Source organism: Gopherus evgoodei, chromosome 1 (assembly GCF_007399415.2).
Source record: "Gopherus evgoodei ecotype Sinaloan lineage chromosome 1, rGopEvg1_v1.p, whole genome shotgun sequence".
NCBI classification, from domain to species: Eukaryota; Metazoa; Chordata; order Testudines; family Testudinidae; genus Gopherus; species Gopherus evgoodei.
Genome location: NC_044322.1, coordinates 350,548,309 through 350,563,415, shown reverse-complemented (window position 1 = coordinate 350,563,415; position 15,107 = coordinate 350,548,309). Strand labels below are relative to the sequence as shown.

The 15,107-nt window shown below is 46.0% G+C and overlaps 1 protein-coding gene across 2 annotated transcripts in view; it reads right to left on the bottom strand.

The window, feature by feature from the left end:
- LOC115651630 overlaps nt 1–15,107 on the bottom strand; it is a 165,154-nt gene that overhangs the window by 99,722 nt on the left and 50,325 nt on the right. Inside the window, exon 1 of one of the 2 annotated variants that reach the window (XM_030562758.1) lies at nt 9,807–9,923. The exons of the other annotated variant lie outside the window; for it this stretch is intronic. The gene's annotated coding sequence lies outside the window, so the exon portion shown is untranslated. Of the gene's footprint in view, nt 1–9,806; nt 9,924–15,107 lie in introns of those variants that run through there. 2 annotated transcript variants of the gene reach the window in all.

The following is a 15,107-nucleotide window of genomic DNA, read 5'->3' as shown; positions in this document are numbered from 1 at the left end:
CCCCTTGGAAGGCTGCTCCAGAACTTCACTCCTCTAATGGTTAGAAACCTTCGTCTAATTTCAAGTCTAAACTTCCTAGTGTCCAGTTTATACCCATTTGTTCTTGTGTCTACATTGGTACTAAGCTTAAATAATTCCTCTCCCTCCCTAATATTAATCCCTCTGATATATTTATAAAGACCAAGCATATCCCCCCTCAGCCTTCTTTTGGCTAGGCTAAACAAGCCAAGCTCTTTGAGTCTCCTTTCATAAGGCAGGTTTTCCATTCCTCGGATCATCCTAGTAGCCCGTCTCTGAACCTGTTCCAGTTTGAATTCATCCTTCTTAAACATGGGAGACCAGAACTGCGCACAGTATTCCAGATGAGGTCTCACCAATGCCTTATATAACGGTTCTAACACCTCCTTATCTTTGCTGGAAATACCCCGCCTGATGCATCCTAAAACTGCATTAGCTTTTTTAACGGCCATATCACATTGGCGGCTCATAGTCATCCTGTGATCAGCCAAAACTCCAAGGTCCTTCTCCTCCTCTGTTGCTTCCAACTGATGTGTCCCCAATGTATATCTAAAATTCTTATTATTAATCCTAAGTGCATGACCTTGCACTTTTCACTATTAAATTTCATCCTATTACTATTACTCCAGTTTACAAGGTCATCCAGATCTTCCTGTATGATATCCCGGTCTTTCTCCGTGTTAGCAATACCCCCCAGCTTTGTGTCATCCGCAAACTTTATTAGCACATTCCCGCTTTTTGTGCCAAGGTCAGTAATAAAAAGGTTAAATAAGATTGGTCCCAAAACTGATCCTTGAGGAACTCCACTAGTAACCTCCTTCCAGCCTGACAGTTCACCCTTCAATACGACCCGTTGGAGTCTCCCCTTTAACCAGTTCCTTATCCATCTTTCAATTTTCATATTGATCCCCATCTTTTCCAATTTAACTAATAATTCCCCAGGTGGAACCGTGTCAAATGCCTTACTGAAATCGAGGTAAATTAGATCTACTGCATTTCTTTTGTCTAAATAATCTGTCACCTTCTCAAAGAAGGAGATCAGGTTGGTTTGGCATGATCTACCTTTAGTAAAACCATGTTGTAACTTGTCCCAATTACCATTGACCTCAATGTCCTTAACTACTTTCTCCTTCAAAATTTTTTCCAAGACCTTACATACTACAGTTGTCAAACTAACAGGCCTATAGTTACTCGGATCACTTTTTTTCCCTTTCTTAAAGATAGGAACTATGTTATCAATTCTCCAGTCGTACGGTACAACCCCTGAGTTTACTGATTCATTAAAAATTCTTGCTAATGGGCTTGCAATTTCATGCGCCAGTTCCTTTAATATTCTTGGATGAAGATTACCTGGGCCCTCCGATTTTGTCCCATTAAACTGTTCAAGTTTGGCTTCTACCTCAGATGTGGTAATATCCACCTCCATATCCTCATTCCCATTTGTCATCCTTCCATTATCCCTAAGCTCCTCATTAGCCTTATTAAAGACTGAGGCAAAGTACTTATTTAGATATTGGGCCATGCCTAGGTTATCTTTAACCTCCATTCCATCCTCAGTGTTTAGCGGTCCCACTTCTTTCTTTGTTTTCTTCTTATTTACATGGCTATAGAACCTTTTACTATTGGTTTTAATTCCCTTTGCAAGGTCCAACTCTACATGGCTTTTAGCCTTTCTCACTTTATCCCTACATGTTCTGACCTCACTAAGGTAGCTTTCCTTGCTATTCCCACCCTTCTTCCACTCCTTGTAGGCTTTCTGCTGCTTTCTGCATGTTTCTATCTTGGTTAAAAAGCTTCTGTGATTAAATCATTTTGCCTCAACAAGTTGCCAGTAATAATAAATAATAAACTGGAATAATTTTAGACCAAATTTCTTCAGGGCTAACAAGCTGTTCATCACAATAACCCATTACTACCCCCAAATATAACTGTACTTTCAATTTCTATAACACTTTCTATCTAGCACAAGATAGTCACTAATGTGGTTAGTCTCATAATATCCTTTAGTAACAGATCAATATTATCCTCATTTTATGGATGAGGAAACTGAGGCATGAAGAGTTGTGTGGCTCAGTCAATGGCACATACGATGTTTGTGGCAGAACTGCAAAAAGTGTATTGGTCTCATCAGTCCCACTAGACTATTCCTCCTCCCTTGTTATTAAGAGAAACACCTTAACCTTTGGGAATTATTTACTTATTACAGTGACAGTCCCCTCAGCTGTACTACAGACAGAGACTGACACTTCAATGTCTGGCTGATGGGCACTATGATGGTCCTTAGCGAAGGAGGAGAGATAGTTTCTGACTGTTGGAGGTCAGAGTTGGGTAGGGTTCTCATGCAAGATGGTGATTTTGCTCGGGCTAATTTGGGTTTTGAGGATGTAATTTATGTGCCATGTTATGACCTTTAGCATGAAAGTGCTTGATACCTCTAGACAGCATGGACTAGTCTTGCACTAAATCTCATTTTCTAAAGCTTTATATAAACGGACATTGCCATTTCTGGACACACAAACTTTGTCTGCTGACAGGATAAAGAGAGTAGGCAGGAACTTATTCACTATATTAAGCGTTAGCTCCTGGGGTAAGAGATCTCAGCTCATCTGGAGACTAACTCCTTCCCTAAGCTTGTTTGAACCTGATGTTTTTGAAGCAAAGACCACAATATGTCTGAGGGACAGCCTTTTATCCCCTGGAGGCAGGGCCGGCTCTGGCTTTTTTGCCGCCTCAAGCAAAAAGACACCTGCGGGCCGGCAGGAGCAGTGAAGGGGGTGGGGAGGGAAACAAACAAACCTGCGGGGTGGCCGAAGCAGCGAAGCGGGGGGGAACAAACAAACCTGCGGGGAGGACAGAGCATGGGTGCAGGGGGACTCCCGACCCTGCAGATGTGCCCCGGGCAGCGGGGTTGGGAGGGAGAAAGAAGAGGGGCAGCCAGGGCTTCCTTCAGCGGGGTGCTTGCCACGCTGCCTGCCAGGAGGGCTCTGCACCGCTCTGGTGGGCAGGCAGGGAAGAACGTGGGCTGCCCTGCTTGGCTTGCTACAGACCTGGCACCGTTCCCAGCAGGGTGCCCCCCTCCTCCGCACTGCCACCCACTACAGGGTGGCCGGAGCAGCGAACCAAAAAGAAAAAAGAAAAAAAACTGTGGAGGTGGCCGAAGTGGCGAAGCAAAAAAAAAAAAAGGATTGGACGGAATGCCTCTCCTTGGAATCTGCCGCCCCAAGCACAAGCTTGCTCTGCTGGTGCCTGGAACTGGCCCTGCCTGGAGGCCGAGCTAAAGTCACCAAGCTGTGATCTGTGTCAGATAAGAATCAGGTTCTTCAGAGGTAACAGATAATGAAGTCAGGGGCGGCTGTAGCTTTTTTGCTGCCCCAAGCACGACAGTCAGGCTGCCTTTGGTGGCATGCCTGTGGGAGGTCCCCGGTCCTGCGGATTCAGCGGCATGCCAGCAGCAGGTGCGCCAGTCCCACAGCTTCGGCGTACCTGCAGCAAAATTGCTGCCGAATCTGCGGGATCGGCGGACCTCCTGCAGGCATACCGCCGAAGGCAGCCTGACTGCTGCCCTCGCAGGGACCAGCAGATGCCCCCCCATGGCTTGCCGCCTCACCCACGCACTTGGAGCGCTGGTGCCTGGAGCCGCCGCTGAATGAAGTGCTAGACCAGGGGTTCTCAACCTTTTTCTCTCTGACTCTCCCCCCCAACATGCTATATAACTTCACGGCCCACCAGTGCCACAACTGTTTTTCTGTATATAAAAGCCAGGGCCAGCATTAGGGGGTAGCAACCAGGTCAATTCCCCAGGCCTCAAACCACAGGGGGTCCTGCAAAGCTAAGTTGCTCAGGCTTCGGCTTCAGCCCCACGTGGTGGGGCTCAGGGTCATGGGCTTCAGCCCTGCACAGCGAGGCTTTGACTTTCTGCCCTGGGCCCCAGTGAGTCTAACATTGGCCCTGCTTGGCAGACCCCCTGAAACCTGCTCGCAGTCTATCCAGGGGGCCTCAGCCCCTGCTTGAGAACTGCTGCACTAGACCATTGTGCCAGTCAACTCTCGGGCTTATTACCACCAGCTAAATGCCAGATATCCACCTCTACCTCGATATAATGCTGTTCTCAGGAGCCAAAAAATCTTACCGCCTTATAGGTGAAACCGTGTTATATCAAATTTGATTTGATCCGCCAGAGCACATAGCCCCTCCCCCCCAGAGCATTGCTTTACCGTGTTATATCCGAATTCATGTTATATTGGGGTAGAGGTGTACAGTCAGGTGACATGGTGGGGAAGGTGGAACAAACACGCTATCATTTTCTTTTGACCACTGAATACCTTAAAGTAAAGTACAGCCTATGTTAGGTACATTCCAGGAGGTAATAGAGGAGTTGTTTTGGAAGGGACAACTATCTATCTAATGTAAATTGTGGTAATTAATATTTTCACTTGATAGGTATGATTACCAAGTAATCTGCAGAATTTTATACTAGCTGTTTATTTCTATGCTATTTTTCAATGTAATTTCAGCAGGGTTATCGTATGATAAAACGTGTGCTTGCTGAGAGCATATGGGTAAATGCTCTCTTGGGCACTGGCAATCTAGAGATCCAGAAGCAGCTAAGGTTCCAGCCATCCCCTCAAATTGCAAACTTAAATAACAAAATGCAGGAAGATGCCTTTACTCTTGCAGGTAGGTATTTGCTCCACCATTTCTTTTCGTTGTTTCCCTTCCAGCCTGCCTACATTTCCTCGCTTGTTACACAGGTTTTGGTCACTACACTTCCAAGCTGTTTTTCACACTTCTACTTTGTGTGGAGTTCACTTGTTTCAGCCTGTACAGAAAACACACGCACACTGTGCTCATCCTTGGACACTTCACATTTGTTCTTTTTTTTGTTTTCCCTAAATTAAAATGAATTCATTAGGATTGAAATTAAATGGTTGTTTTTCAAGTCTAGCAAAACTTAATGATAAGCCCTAAAACTAATGACACATCTTTGAAAAATAATTAATGGTGCAAAATTTTTATATGCTGCAGTGTCCTGTCCATGCTCCCTTTTGTCACACATTACCATGGTTAAAATGTACACTGCCAATGAGGCAGGGTTTCTCTTTTATTTCCCTTCAGACACTTCATTAATCTACTGCTTATTAAATTTACTCGCTTCCCTTCCTACTGAGAAAGTACTGCTTTATCACTAGCTTAAGTAATTGTATTTGTCTGGAAGTGCACTGACTTTAATATACAGAGATACCATCTCCAGTCTTTTCTTTATGTCTGTTCTCATATGGGAGAGGCTTAGCAGCATCTCTGAATGGAAGTATGGCCCAATGGTTAGGGCACTCATCTGATCATCCCTTCCCTTCCCCCAGTTCAATTCCCTGATGTACAAAAAAGTTCCTGTGTGACCTTTGGCAAGTCTGTTCCTCAGTTTTCCATATATACCTCCCACGGATGTTGCGAGGATAAATGCTTTAAAGATTGAGGTGCTCAGATACTCCAATAACAGAAGCTATGTATATACTGATGATAGGTAAGCCTTTTGGCTTTCTCCTAGATATTCAGTAAAGAGCTGTGACACAGCTAAGAACTCAGGAAACATCAATTCCAAATGATGAGAGTGTGTAGCTTCCTTGAGAATTTCGCAAGCTCAGAGATCTATTTTTCCTCAATGACATAATATATTACAGAAGCAAACTCTCTTTTCTATATTTATAACACCACAGAATTTACCCCATTGATAACTAATGGCTGTTTACAGCATCTGACTACCTTCTTTTGTGTTTTCCCATCCCTTTGACTGTAGTCCTTATTTTATAATCTTTTCATCATCAGGGCTCTTTACGAAGATTAACTCATTAATCAATTCTAACAATCCCCTGAGATAGGGAACCATCATCCTAGTTACAACAGGGACTGTTATAGTATAATTATGTTTAGGGTAAAGTCCAGTAATTTAATTTGAAGAACTCTGCTTTCAGGAACTGCTTGATGAGAGAGGTCTGTATATGAATATAGAATAAAGCCTGAATATGGCACAGTCTTGACTCTCTCTCTCTCTCTTTATGTTTGAACTCTGAACAATCTCCATTTTAAAGACAGGTAAACTGAAGCTCAGAGAGCATATGTGACCCTTCCCAGGTCACAGAGAAATTCCATATCAGAGTTGGGATTAGAACTCACTAGATCTCACCTCTTTGGAATGTTATGACCATGAGTAGCTAGGACCCTGCAGACACTGAATTACCACTTATTACAAAAAAAAAAAAAAAAAGAAGTGTCATTGTGGCACCTTAGAGACTAAAAAATTTATTTGGGTGTAAGCTTTCGTGGACTACAACCCACTTCATCAGATGTATGAAGTAATATTCATACATCTGATGAAGTGCGTTCTAGTCCATGAAAGCTTATGCCAAATAAATTTGTTTGTCTCTAGCCACAAGGACTCCTCATTTTTTTTGCTGATACAGACGAACACAGCTACCACTGAAACCTGTCACTTATTTCAAGTTTCCTGGTCTGACATGTTTTGAAGTTTCTGCTGAGGATTGATAAATGTAGAACTAGTAAACACTTGAGTACACACCACGGTTGGTTGGGTTGGGGGTCATAACACAATTGCTCACAATAATTTGAACCACCTTTTTATCCAAGAAAGTATTTGAAAATTCTGAAAGTTTCACAAACCTTGTAGTGCAATGAATGGAAATGAAGAAAGAGAGTCAAGTTTCAGGAAGGATGTGATTTGGTGAAGCACCAGAGGCTCAGGAATGCACACTGGGCCCAGGCTGTTTGCATATAAAACTTTACTAAGTAAGCTCAGTGACTATGGTGAGGCTTTAAAGATTGCTTTCCTACAACTCTGCTTGGTTATTGCGTCATTTATTGCTAAGGAAACAAGTCTTGGCAAGGTAGATTTTGCACAAAATTCAGACCAAAATTTCATTACTCTCTAGTAGTCTATTGTTATTCTCAGATTTAAAATGTTCTAATCATGTAATCAGCATGCAGACAGCATACCATCTGACTTGGTGTACAATCAAATGGAAACCATGGGCTGAAATTTGTATGCATAAGCTATTCAGTCAATTTTTGAATTCAATCAGTTCACAGAGTAAACATGGGCTCCCAACGTTACATAAGTTATTCACAATAAATAATTTGACCATCTGTAGATCATTCTCTTTTTCCACTTATGAAGTTTGTGCTGCCGGTTCCTCAATGAAAGGAGCCAGAATTGGGAAAAGTCATAATTTGGAGGGAAGTCAAAGCTCCCAGTAAGAAGCTAAATCCTCTCCTGCATGAAGGAATCTAGAAATGGGCAAGTAAGGGAACTGAAAGTTTAGACTCTTAAAACATTCCCCAAAATTGGAATCCATGAAGGGACTTAGGCACTGCAATGCTGAGTGTCACAGTATTTAACTTTTAGGATCCTAGAAAGTCACAGGCGCAACACTGCGATCCACAAAACCAAGTTAGGTGCCTTGGCTCCCTCTTGTACAATAAATGGGGAGAGATAGGTACCTTAGAATGAGATCCATAAAAGCCAACATGCTAAGGCAGGGAGTGGCCTAAGCTAGCCAATGGGAGATGCCAACAAGAGAAGTGTGTGCTAAATTCAGCCCCTTTTGTGGAGATGGGCGTCTAAGTCCAGGCCACAGGGGGGCATATATCTCTGGCATGGTCTACGCTACAGACTTACAATGGTATAACTATGTCACTCAGGGATGCGACAAATCCACACTCCTGAGCGACATAATTATACTGACCTAACTCCTGGTGTAGACAGCGCTATGTCAGTGGGAGAGCTTCCTCTACATACCTACCTTCCTGTACATAAAATGATGAGAAGAAGATGCTACCTCATAACTTTTAGCCCATTGGCTAAAGCACTTGCCTGAGATGTGGGAGACCTAGGTTCAATTCCCCTCTCCCTGCCAGAGGGAGAGAAAGGATTTGAACAGGAGGTAGCCTACATGTGGAAACTGTTCCACTGTGGATAAAGAATTAAAGAGTGTTGGGAGCAGGGGGACTGGACCTGGGGTCTTCCACCTTCCAGGTAGTTGCCCCAATCAATGGACTACAGAGTCATTCTCCACACTGGCCCAATGACTATTATAGTATTTATCCACTGTGGGACAATCATTGGGCCAGAGAGAAAGAATAACTGTAGGCCAGTGAGTAGGACACGCCCTGTCCCGGGACGTGGGGCATCCTGGTCCTAATTTCCCTCTAAGCTGCATGGCCACCTGACCGCACAGCTGCCTATTAAGCCCCATGCTGCGGCAGGGGGGAGATGCCTCTCCCCTAGCATGGACCTGCCACAGCTGGGGGAGAGGTGTCTCTCCGCCCCCAGCCCAGGTGCTGTTGCAGGGAGAGAGAGCGCTGGGGGGAGTCCTCTCTCTCCGCTGTAGACCCGGGCAGCCTGCACCCAAAGCCCTCATCCCCACCCCCACCCCAGAGCCCGCACCCCTAGTCAGAGCCCTCAGCCCCCCACATCCCAACCCTCTGCCTCAGCCCTGAGCCCCTCATCATCGGCTCCACCCCGGAACCCTAACCTATCCCCCAGCATCCCGATCCTTTGCCTCAGCCCTGAGCCCTCTCCCACACTTTGAACCCTTTGGCCCCACCCCCACCAGGTGAATTTTGTTATGTGCACCAATATGGGGGTGATGTGTCGCACATCACCTCCATATTGGTGCATGTAACAAAATTCATGGGTGGGAAAAATTAGAGGGAACCCTGCGCCCGGTCCCAGTCCCCCTGCACCAATCACTCTTTCATTATTTATCCACATTGAAACACAGAGGAGACACCCAGCTGTGGGTAATAGGCAGGCACCACTGAAAGGTTTTGTGGGGGCACGTGACTGTTCCATATGTTGCCTCTGCCTCCATGCCCTGAAACTTGATATGTGTGTAGACAACATACACTAGCAACTTCCTCCTCTTCCAGCTCTCCATCCTGTGGCTGCCCAGCCCCTTGCAGAGCTTGCAGGCCTCCCTCTCTGCATGAACTATTCTCGAGCCATTTAGCAAGAGCTCAAAACAAGACCAACAAAAGGGGCAACACAGTTGGGATGCACCATCCACCATGCACCATCAGGGTGGGTGGCGCCAGGGTGGGATGATGCTTGGGGCTGGATCGTCTCAGTTAACAAGAAGCTGGAGAATGATCAATCATTTTTTGTTGGATGAGGGAATCTGACATCCCCAAATCGTCTTCTCCTTGACAGGTACACTGAAGGCTGCTGCTGCAGCAGGGTCTGTCCCACCTTTCTCACTCTCCCTCCAGCCTGCTTCTGTCACTCAGGGTGGCTGGGGCTCCACCTGAGCAGCCTGGCGCTGAGCAACACATCACAGCTCCTCTTCCCAGTCTCGAAAATGCCCCCTGACTCACCTCAGCGGTCAGTCTGCAAAGGCGGCAGAGTGAAGTACTGGGACTCCAGCAGGAGGGAAGAAAAACCAGCCCCATATAATGGGACAGGGGATGCTCAGCCCATATCCAGCCACCCTGCTGCTTCCTCCTACCCCATGCCAGGGGTGAAAGTAACTTAAAGGACTTACCAGTACTCCAGAGTCCTGTGGAGGGGGAGGGGCCTCAACCAGAAGAGGCGTAGCCTCTATCGGAAGAGGTGGGGCCTCTAAATCCCAGGGCTTTTAAATCAGGATTTAAAGGGCTTGAGGATTCAGCTGAAGCTAGGAGCTGGGCCCTTTAAATCACCCCCGGAGCTACCAGCTGTAGAGGCGGCTGAGAGCCCTGGAGTTAGGGTAGGGGTGAAAGTAATTTACATTTCTTACCCGTATGGTCCAATCGCAAGCAACCCACGTCTCCTACGTACTTCACGGATCCCTCCCACTGCATGACATAGATAGAGAAAATAAAGCTACTATTACTACTACCAGTACTGTCTGTAATAAAACTTTACTATTGGAATAAGCCTGAAAAAGTGAAAACTCACTGTCACATTTTTCTCCATGTCCTCCCTCCTCCTCCAGCCAGGCTGCCGACACTAGGCTCTGTGCTTTCTCCCTGCCTGGCACTGAGCAGCAGCTGCAGGGGCTTCCCTCTAGCTTGCAGCAGGGAGACTGGCTGAGGGAGGGAGAAGCCTGCCTCCTGCATAAGAACAGTTTAAACTCAGCTGTTCCCTGTGTGGTTCAGTAACATTTCAAAGAGGATTTGCAAGCAGTTTGGACATCACAACCATGATCCTCTGCTGGGGAGGGAATGGGATAGATTTGAACTTGGAAATGGTTCCTGATTTTGATTGTGTTTTTTGTATATAGATCCCCTCATCCCAGGGACAGAAAAGAACTGTGCCTACCATGGTCACACACACCCTCCCCCCACCACAACAACTGGGAATGAAATTAATAAGGATGCCAGAAATGGCTCCTAACCCTGGAGATTGAACTGCGCAGGGAACAGCTGAGTTTAAACTGTTCTTATGCAGGCAGCAGCAGCAGGCATTTCAGCTAGTCTCCCTACTGCAAGCTATAGCCTAGAGGAGAACCCCTGCTGGGGAGGCTGGCGGTGGGAAGAATGCAAAGCCTTTTCTGCAGCCTGGCTGGAGGAGGGGGAGGGAGGAGACGAGAAACCAATGTGACAGTGAGTTTTCCTCTTCCACCTGCTTTTATTAGCTCTGGATTTAAGCTGTGCAGCCAAATGCTTGTATTTGTTGTGTATATTAGTATTGGAGAGATCTCCTCATCCCGGAAGCAGAAAAGGACTGCCTCTGCCATGGTCAAACACACCCTCCCCACTCCCCCCAGGTACTATGAGTGTAATAAACAAGGATGCCAAAAACCACTCCTAACCCCCGGGGGCTGAACCACACAGGGAACAGCTGAGTTTAAACTATTCTTATGCAGGGGGCAGGCTTCTCCCTCCCTCAGGCAGTCTCCTTTTCTTTCCAGTCCTCCGTACCGGCCCGTACCGGCTTACTTTCACCTCTACCCCAAGCTATACGAACACACAGTGAGTGCTGCAGCCAGGAGGCGCCGCTGCCTCCTTGCTGCTGGATGTCCCGATGAGAGGCAGCCTAAGAAATATGGGGGAGCATGTGACTCGCCCCCATGTGTCATCCCTGATGGAAGAGCTTCAACAGAAGAGGCTGTGTTGGCCCATAGCAGAATAACCTATAGCTCAGAAGTTAGAGAATAATCCTGAGAGGTAGAAGTCCACTTCTTCAAACCCTTTGGCAGGGCAGAAGGGGAATTGTACCTGGTTCTCCCACATCCCAGACAAGCACTCTTGCCACTAGGCTAAAATTAATATGGTGTGGAGAGGCACCTATCTGGCTGGATTTTGGGACCTGATCTGGTAGGCATCAGAGGCTGTCTACCAGATCAGGCCCTGCATGTAACTAAAGTGGCTAAATCCCTACATTCCCCTGGCTTGTGAATCGCTCTGGGACTCAGCGGGGAGATAAGCATCCAGGCACCTAAGGAGGGGCAGCAGGGTGAATCCTCCAAGAACTAAAACATAGAGGCCTAGGGAACGTTTATAGTGGAAAATGAGGCGCTGAGTGAGTTACACAACAGTCAAGTGGCTGTTGTGTGGATTGTACTGGTGCTGTGCACAGGGACTTCGCTGCCTCAGTCAGGAGTGTAGACACCTCAGCTGCTTTATGGATCCCACCCAGGGTGCCTACAAATGCCCCTACAATCCATACATTACCAGTATAATCCATCATATGAATAAGGGCTCAGTTTAACTAGAATTGTGCCAGTTATAAAAAAAAAAGTAGCGGTTTTAACCAGGCAAGATATTCAGAACAGCATTTGCTGTATAAACATTAGAGTTCTTGTTAGGTCAGTGCCACTCACAGAAAGCAACAGCTATTATTTTAAAGAGCCTGCCTCTGACATGCCTGGAGGCTAAGCACTGGATGGGTTATGCATGGAACCCATGGTGTTACAAATGGTAAATCTCTGCCTGAAGCACATTTCAGCAGGTGAGAATAGAAATTAACTGGCTTATTATTTAGCTGACTCCTGAAGAGGGGTAGGGGCCGGATTGAAAATATACCAGATACTTAAAGAGGATGCCTCCTTTTAAGTTTTCCCATCCTAGAAGAGTTGTCAGATTCTAGTGCTAGTAGATGTATCCATTTTTTCATTCCTTCTGAATCTCATCTATTTGAGAAGAGCTTGACATAAGATGACAGGATGGATGCTTGCATTTCCTTTTGTTACAATGGTGGACTTACAGTACTGTACATCAGACACATTTAAGTGATACCCCTCCTTTGCTTTGCCCTTCTTTTTCCTTCAGCCGAGCTTCTCAGTCAGTTATACTTTTTATTCAGCTAATCAGTGGTTTTAATCTTTAACCTTAATATTTATACAAGAACAATTCACTGGCTTATAAAGGTCCAAGGCATATTATACTCTGCTAGATTTGACCAAATAGTATTACTATTATTTGTGTTACAGTAACAGAGGCCAAAACTAAGGCAGACTCTCCCAATCCCAAAGAATTTACCATCTAAATCTAAATCGAGTCAATTCCTGACACTCCATCCCTATTGTGGAGGAACCAGGAACATGGGCACTTCTGCAAATTAGAGGAAGGAAGGCACACACATCCCTTTGAGCAACTAATTCCATGTTCTTCTCCTTCAGGCAGGGTTTGTGATTAGCTTGCCAATGAGGCCACCTGGACAAGATACCATGCTTACAGTCATGTGCGGGATTGTGCAGTCGGAGCACTGCAGTTTCTTCCATCACCTGCAAGCTGTCCCTTAGGATTTCTGGATCTAAAGAGCCAGTGCAGGAAAGCCTGGTCTGTCCTGACCATAAACTTCCTCCCATACAAAGAGTGATGAAAATGTTCCATAGATTCAACCACAGCTAGGAGTTCCTTTTGGGTGGTGCAATAATTTTTCTCAGGAGAATTTAGACTTTTGCTATAATAAGCTACCACCCTATCTAGTCCTTTGTTTTCTTGTGTCAACACTTCCCCCAAACCATAAGCACTAGCATCTGTGTCTAATACGAAAGGGGTTTTGAAACATAGATAGACTGAGACAGGAGCAATCACTAGAGTCTTTTTAAACTCTGAAAATGCTACATCACACTCTGCTGACCTAGGGAGGCCATTAGTCTAGTTTTCAACCAGACAGTCCTTTTCTGGGGTGGTTTGTCCTCCAGCAGGTACTAGCACAAAACCGAACACAACTTTGTCCTGTTTTGGACAGGTAACGCTATCTTTAAGAGCACGCTGCTCTGCCCCTTCTGGTGTGACCTCAGACATAGTGCATGTGAGGTCATGCTGGCAGGGATGGGGTGGCAGGATCTTAAAGATCACACACACACACACAATGTGGAGTAACCTCACACACACCAGCTGTGTGAAGTGTCAGAGGAGAGGGCAAGACGGTGCGCTGTTAAAGATGGTGTACTCTGTGCGGTGTGACCCTGCATGCGGTGTATATGTAAGATTGTGATGGTGGGAGTAAGGTGGGGTGCTCTGAAACATGGCACTGCCATGCAGCACGATGGGACGTGCACCATGCATGTAAGGTCATGCTGCAGGGGTGAGGTCATGCCAGCGGCGGTGGGCCCACACCATTCCTGGAAGCACCAAATGTCCGTTAATCTGGGAAACTGTCAGTGGCCACCTCATGCAGACCACTGGAATGGTTTTGCTTTCTAACTCAACTTATGCGGTAGTTTTGCAATATTAGCAAACCTAGAAATGAACCTTCTATAATAGGAGCAGAGCCCTACAAAACGATGCACATCTGTGAATGCCTCGGGAGCTGGCTAGCTCTACAGAGTTTTAATTTTCTTTATGTCAGTAAAATTCCCTTCTTGCTAATTGTATGCTCCAGAGAGATTCTCTCTTTTTGGCAACACCTATTTCTTTGGGTTCATTTTCAGTGACTGCTTTCAGTTTTCACAAATTATTTGAAAATGGTTCAGTTCCCGTTGAAAGGTTTTAGCTTGCACACCTGGTTATAACACTCAGTCAAACCCTCTGCCCAGCTGGTGCTAGTTTCTGGGCACACTCTTTTAGGCTTTGTTTTATGTGTGGCCCCTTAATGGTGTCTTACAGCTAACTTAAAGTGGGGAGCTGTGTTGGTCCCAGGATATTAGAGAGACAAGGTGGGTGAGGTAATATCTTTTACTGGACCAACTTCTGTTGGTGAAAGAGACAAGCTTTGAACTACACAGAGCTTGAAGAAGAGCTTGAAAGCTTGTCTCTTTCACCAACAGAAGTTGGTCCATAAAAAATATTACCTCACCCACCCTGTCTCTCTTAAATGGGGGAGTCATTCACACAGCAGTTAAAAAAGGTGTTAACCCATATACAGACAGAGAGCTCAAGACTATGTCTACACTACCACCTATGTCCACAAAACTTATGTCACTCAGAGATGTGAATATTCCACCCCCCACCTTGTGACATAAATTGCACTGACATAAGCGGTAATGTGCACAGAACTAGGTTGGTAGGAGAGCTTCTCCCGCCGAAATAGCTTATGCTGCTCACAGGGTGTGTTGTTTTTTTTATGCTGACAGGAAAGTTCTCTCCCTTTGGCAGACAGTGTTTTCACCAGACACACTGCAGCAGCGCAGCTGTATTGGTACAGCTGTGCTGGTACTGCACTGTACATGTAGACATGGCCCAAGACAGAGGATTCAAGACAAAGTTGTTAGTGTAGTTCTTGGTAGAGTCTTGCAATACTGAGAGAAGAGATTATATCATGTCAGAGGGTGTGGTGCTGCAATCTCTCTCAGATCTGACATCCTCTATAGGCTGTTGCCTCCACTGAGTTGGTCTTCAGTGGCTCAGCCCTCTGGATAAGTCACACCATCAGAACTGATGAATGAACCCCTTCTGGGGTAACAAACATTCAATACATGGTCTGCCCTTACTAGGTCTTCAGCCCTGCCTCCAGGCCCCTCTGTGTCCTGTCCGTCACTTGGTCTTCCCAACAGAACTTTGTTTCCTTCTTGGGGCTTACAGCACTTCAATAGTGGCTGGTGGAGGGATTTGGGACCACCCACTACTCCAGGTCCCAGCCCAGGGACCCTACACACAGCAGCCACACACTGCCTCATTCAGTTTGCTTCTGCGATTCCCTGAGCCTT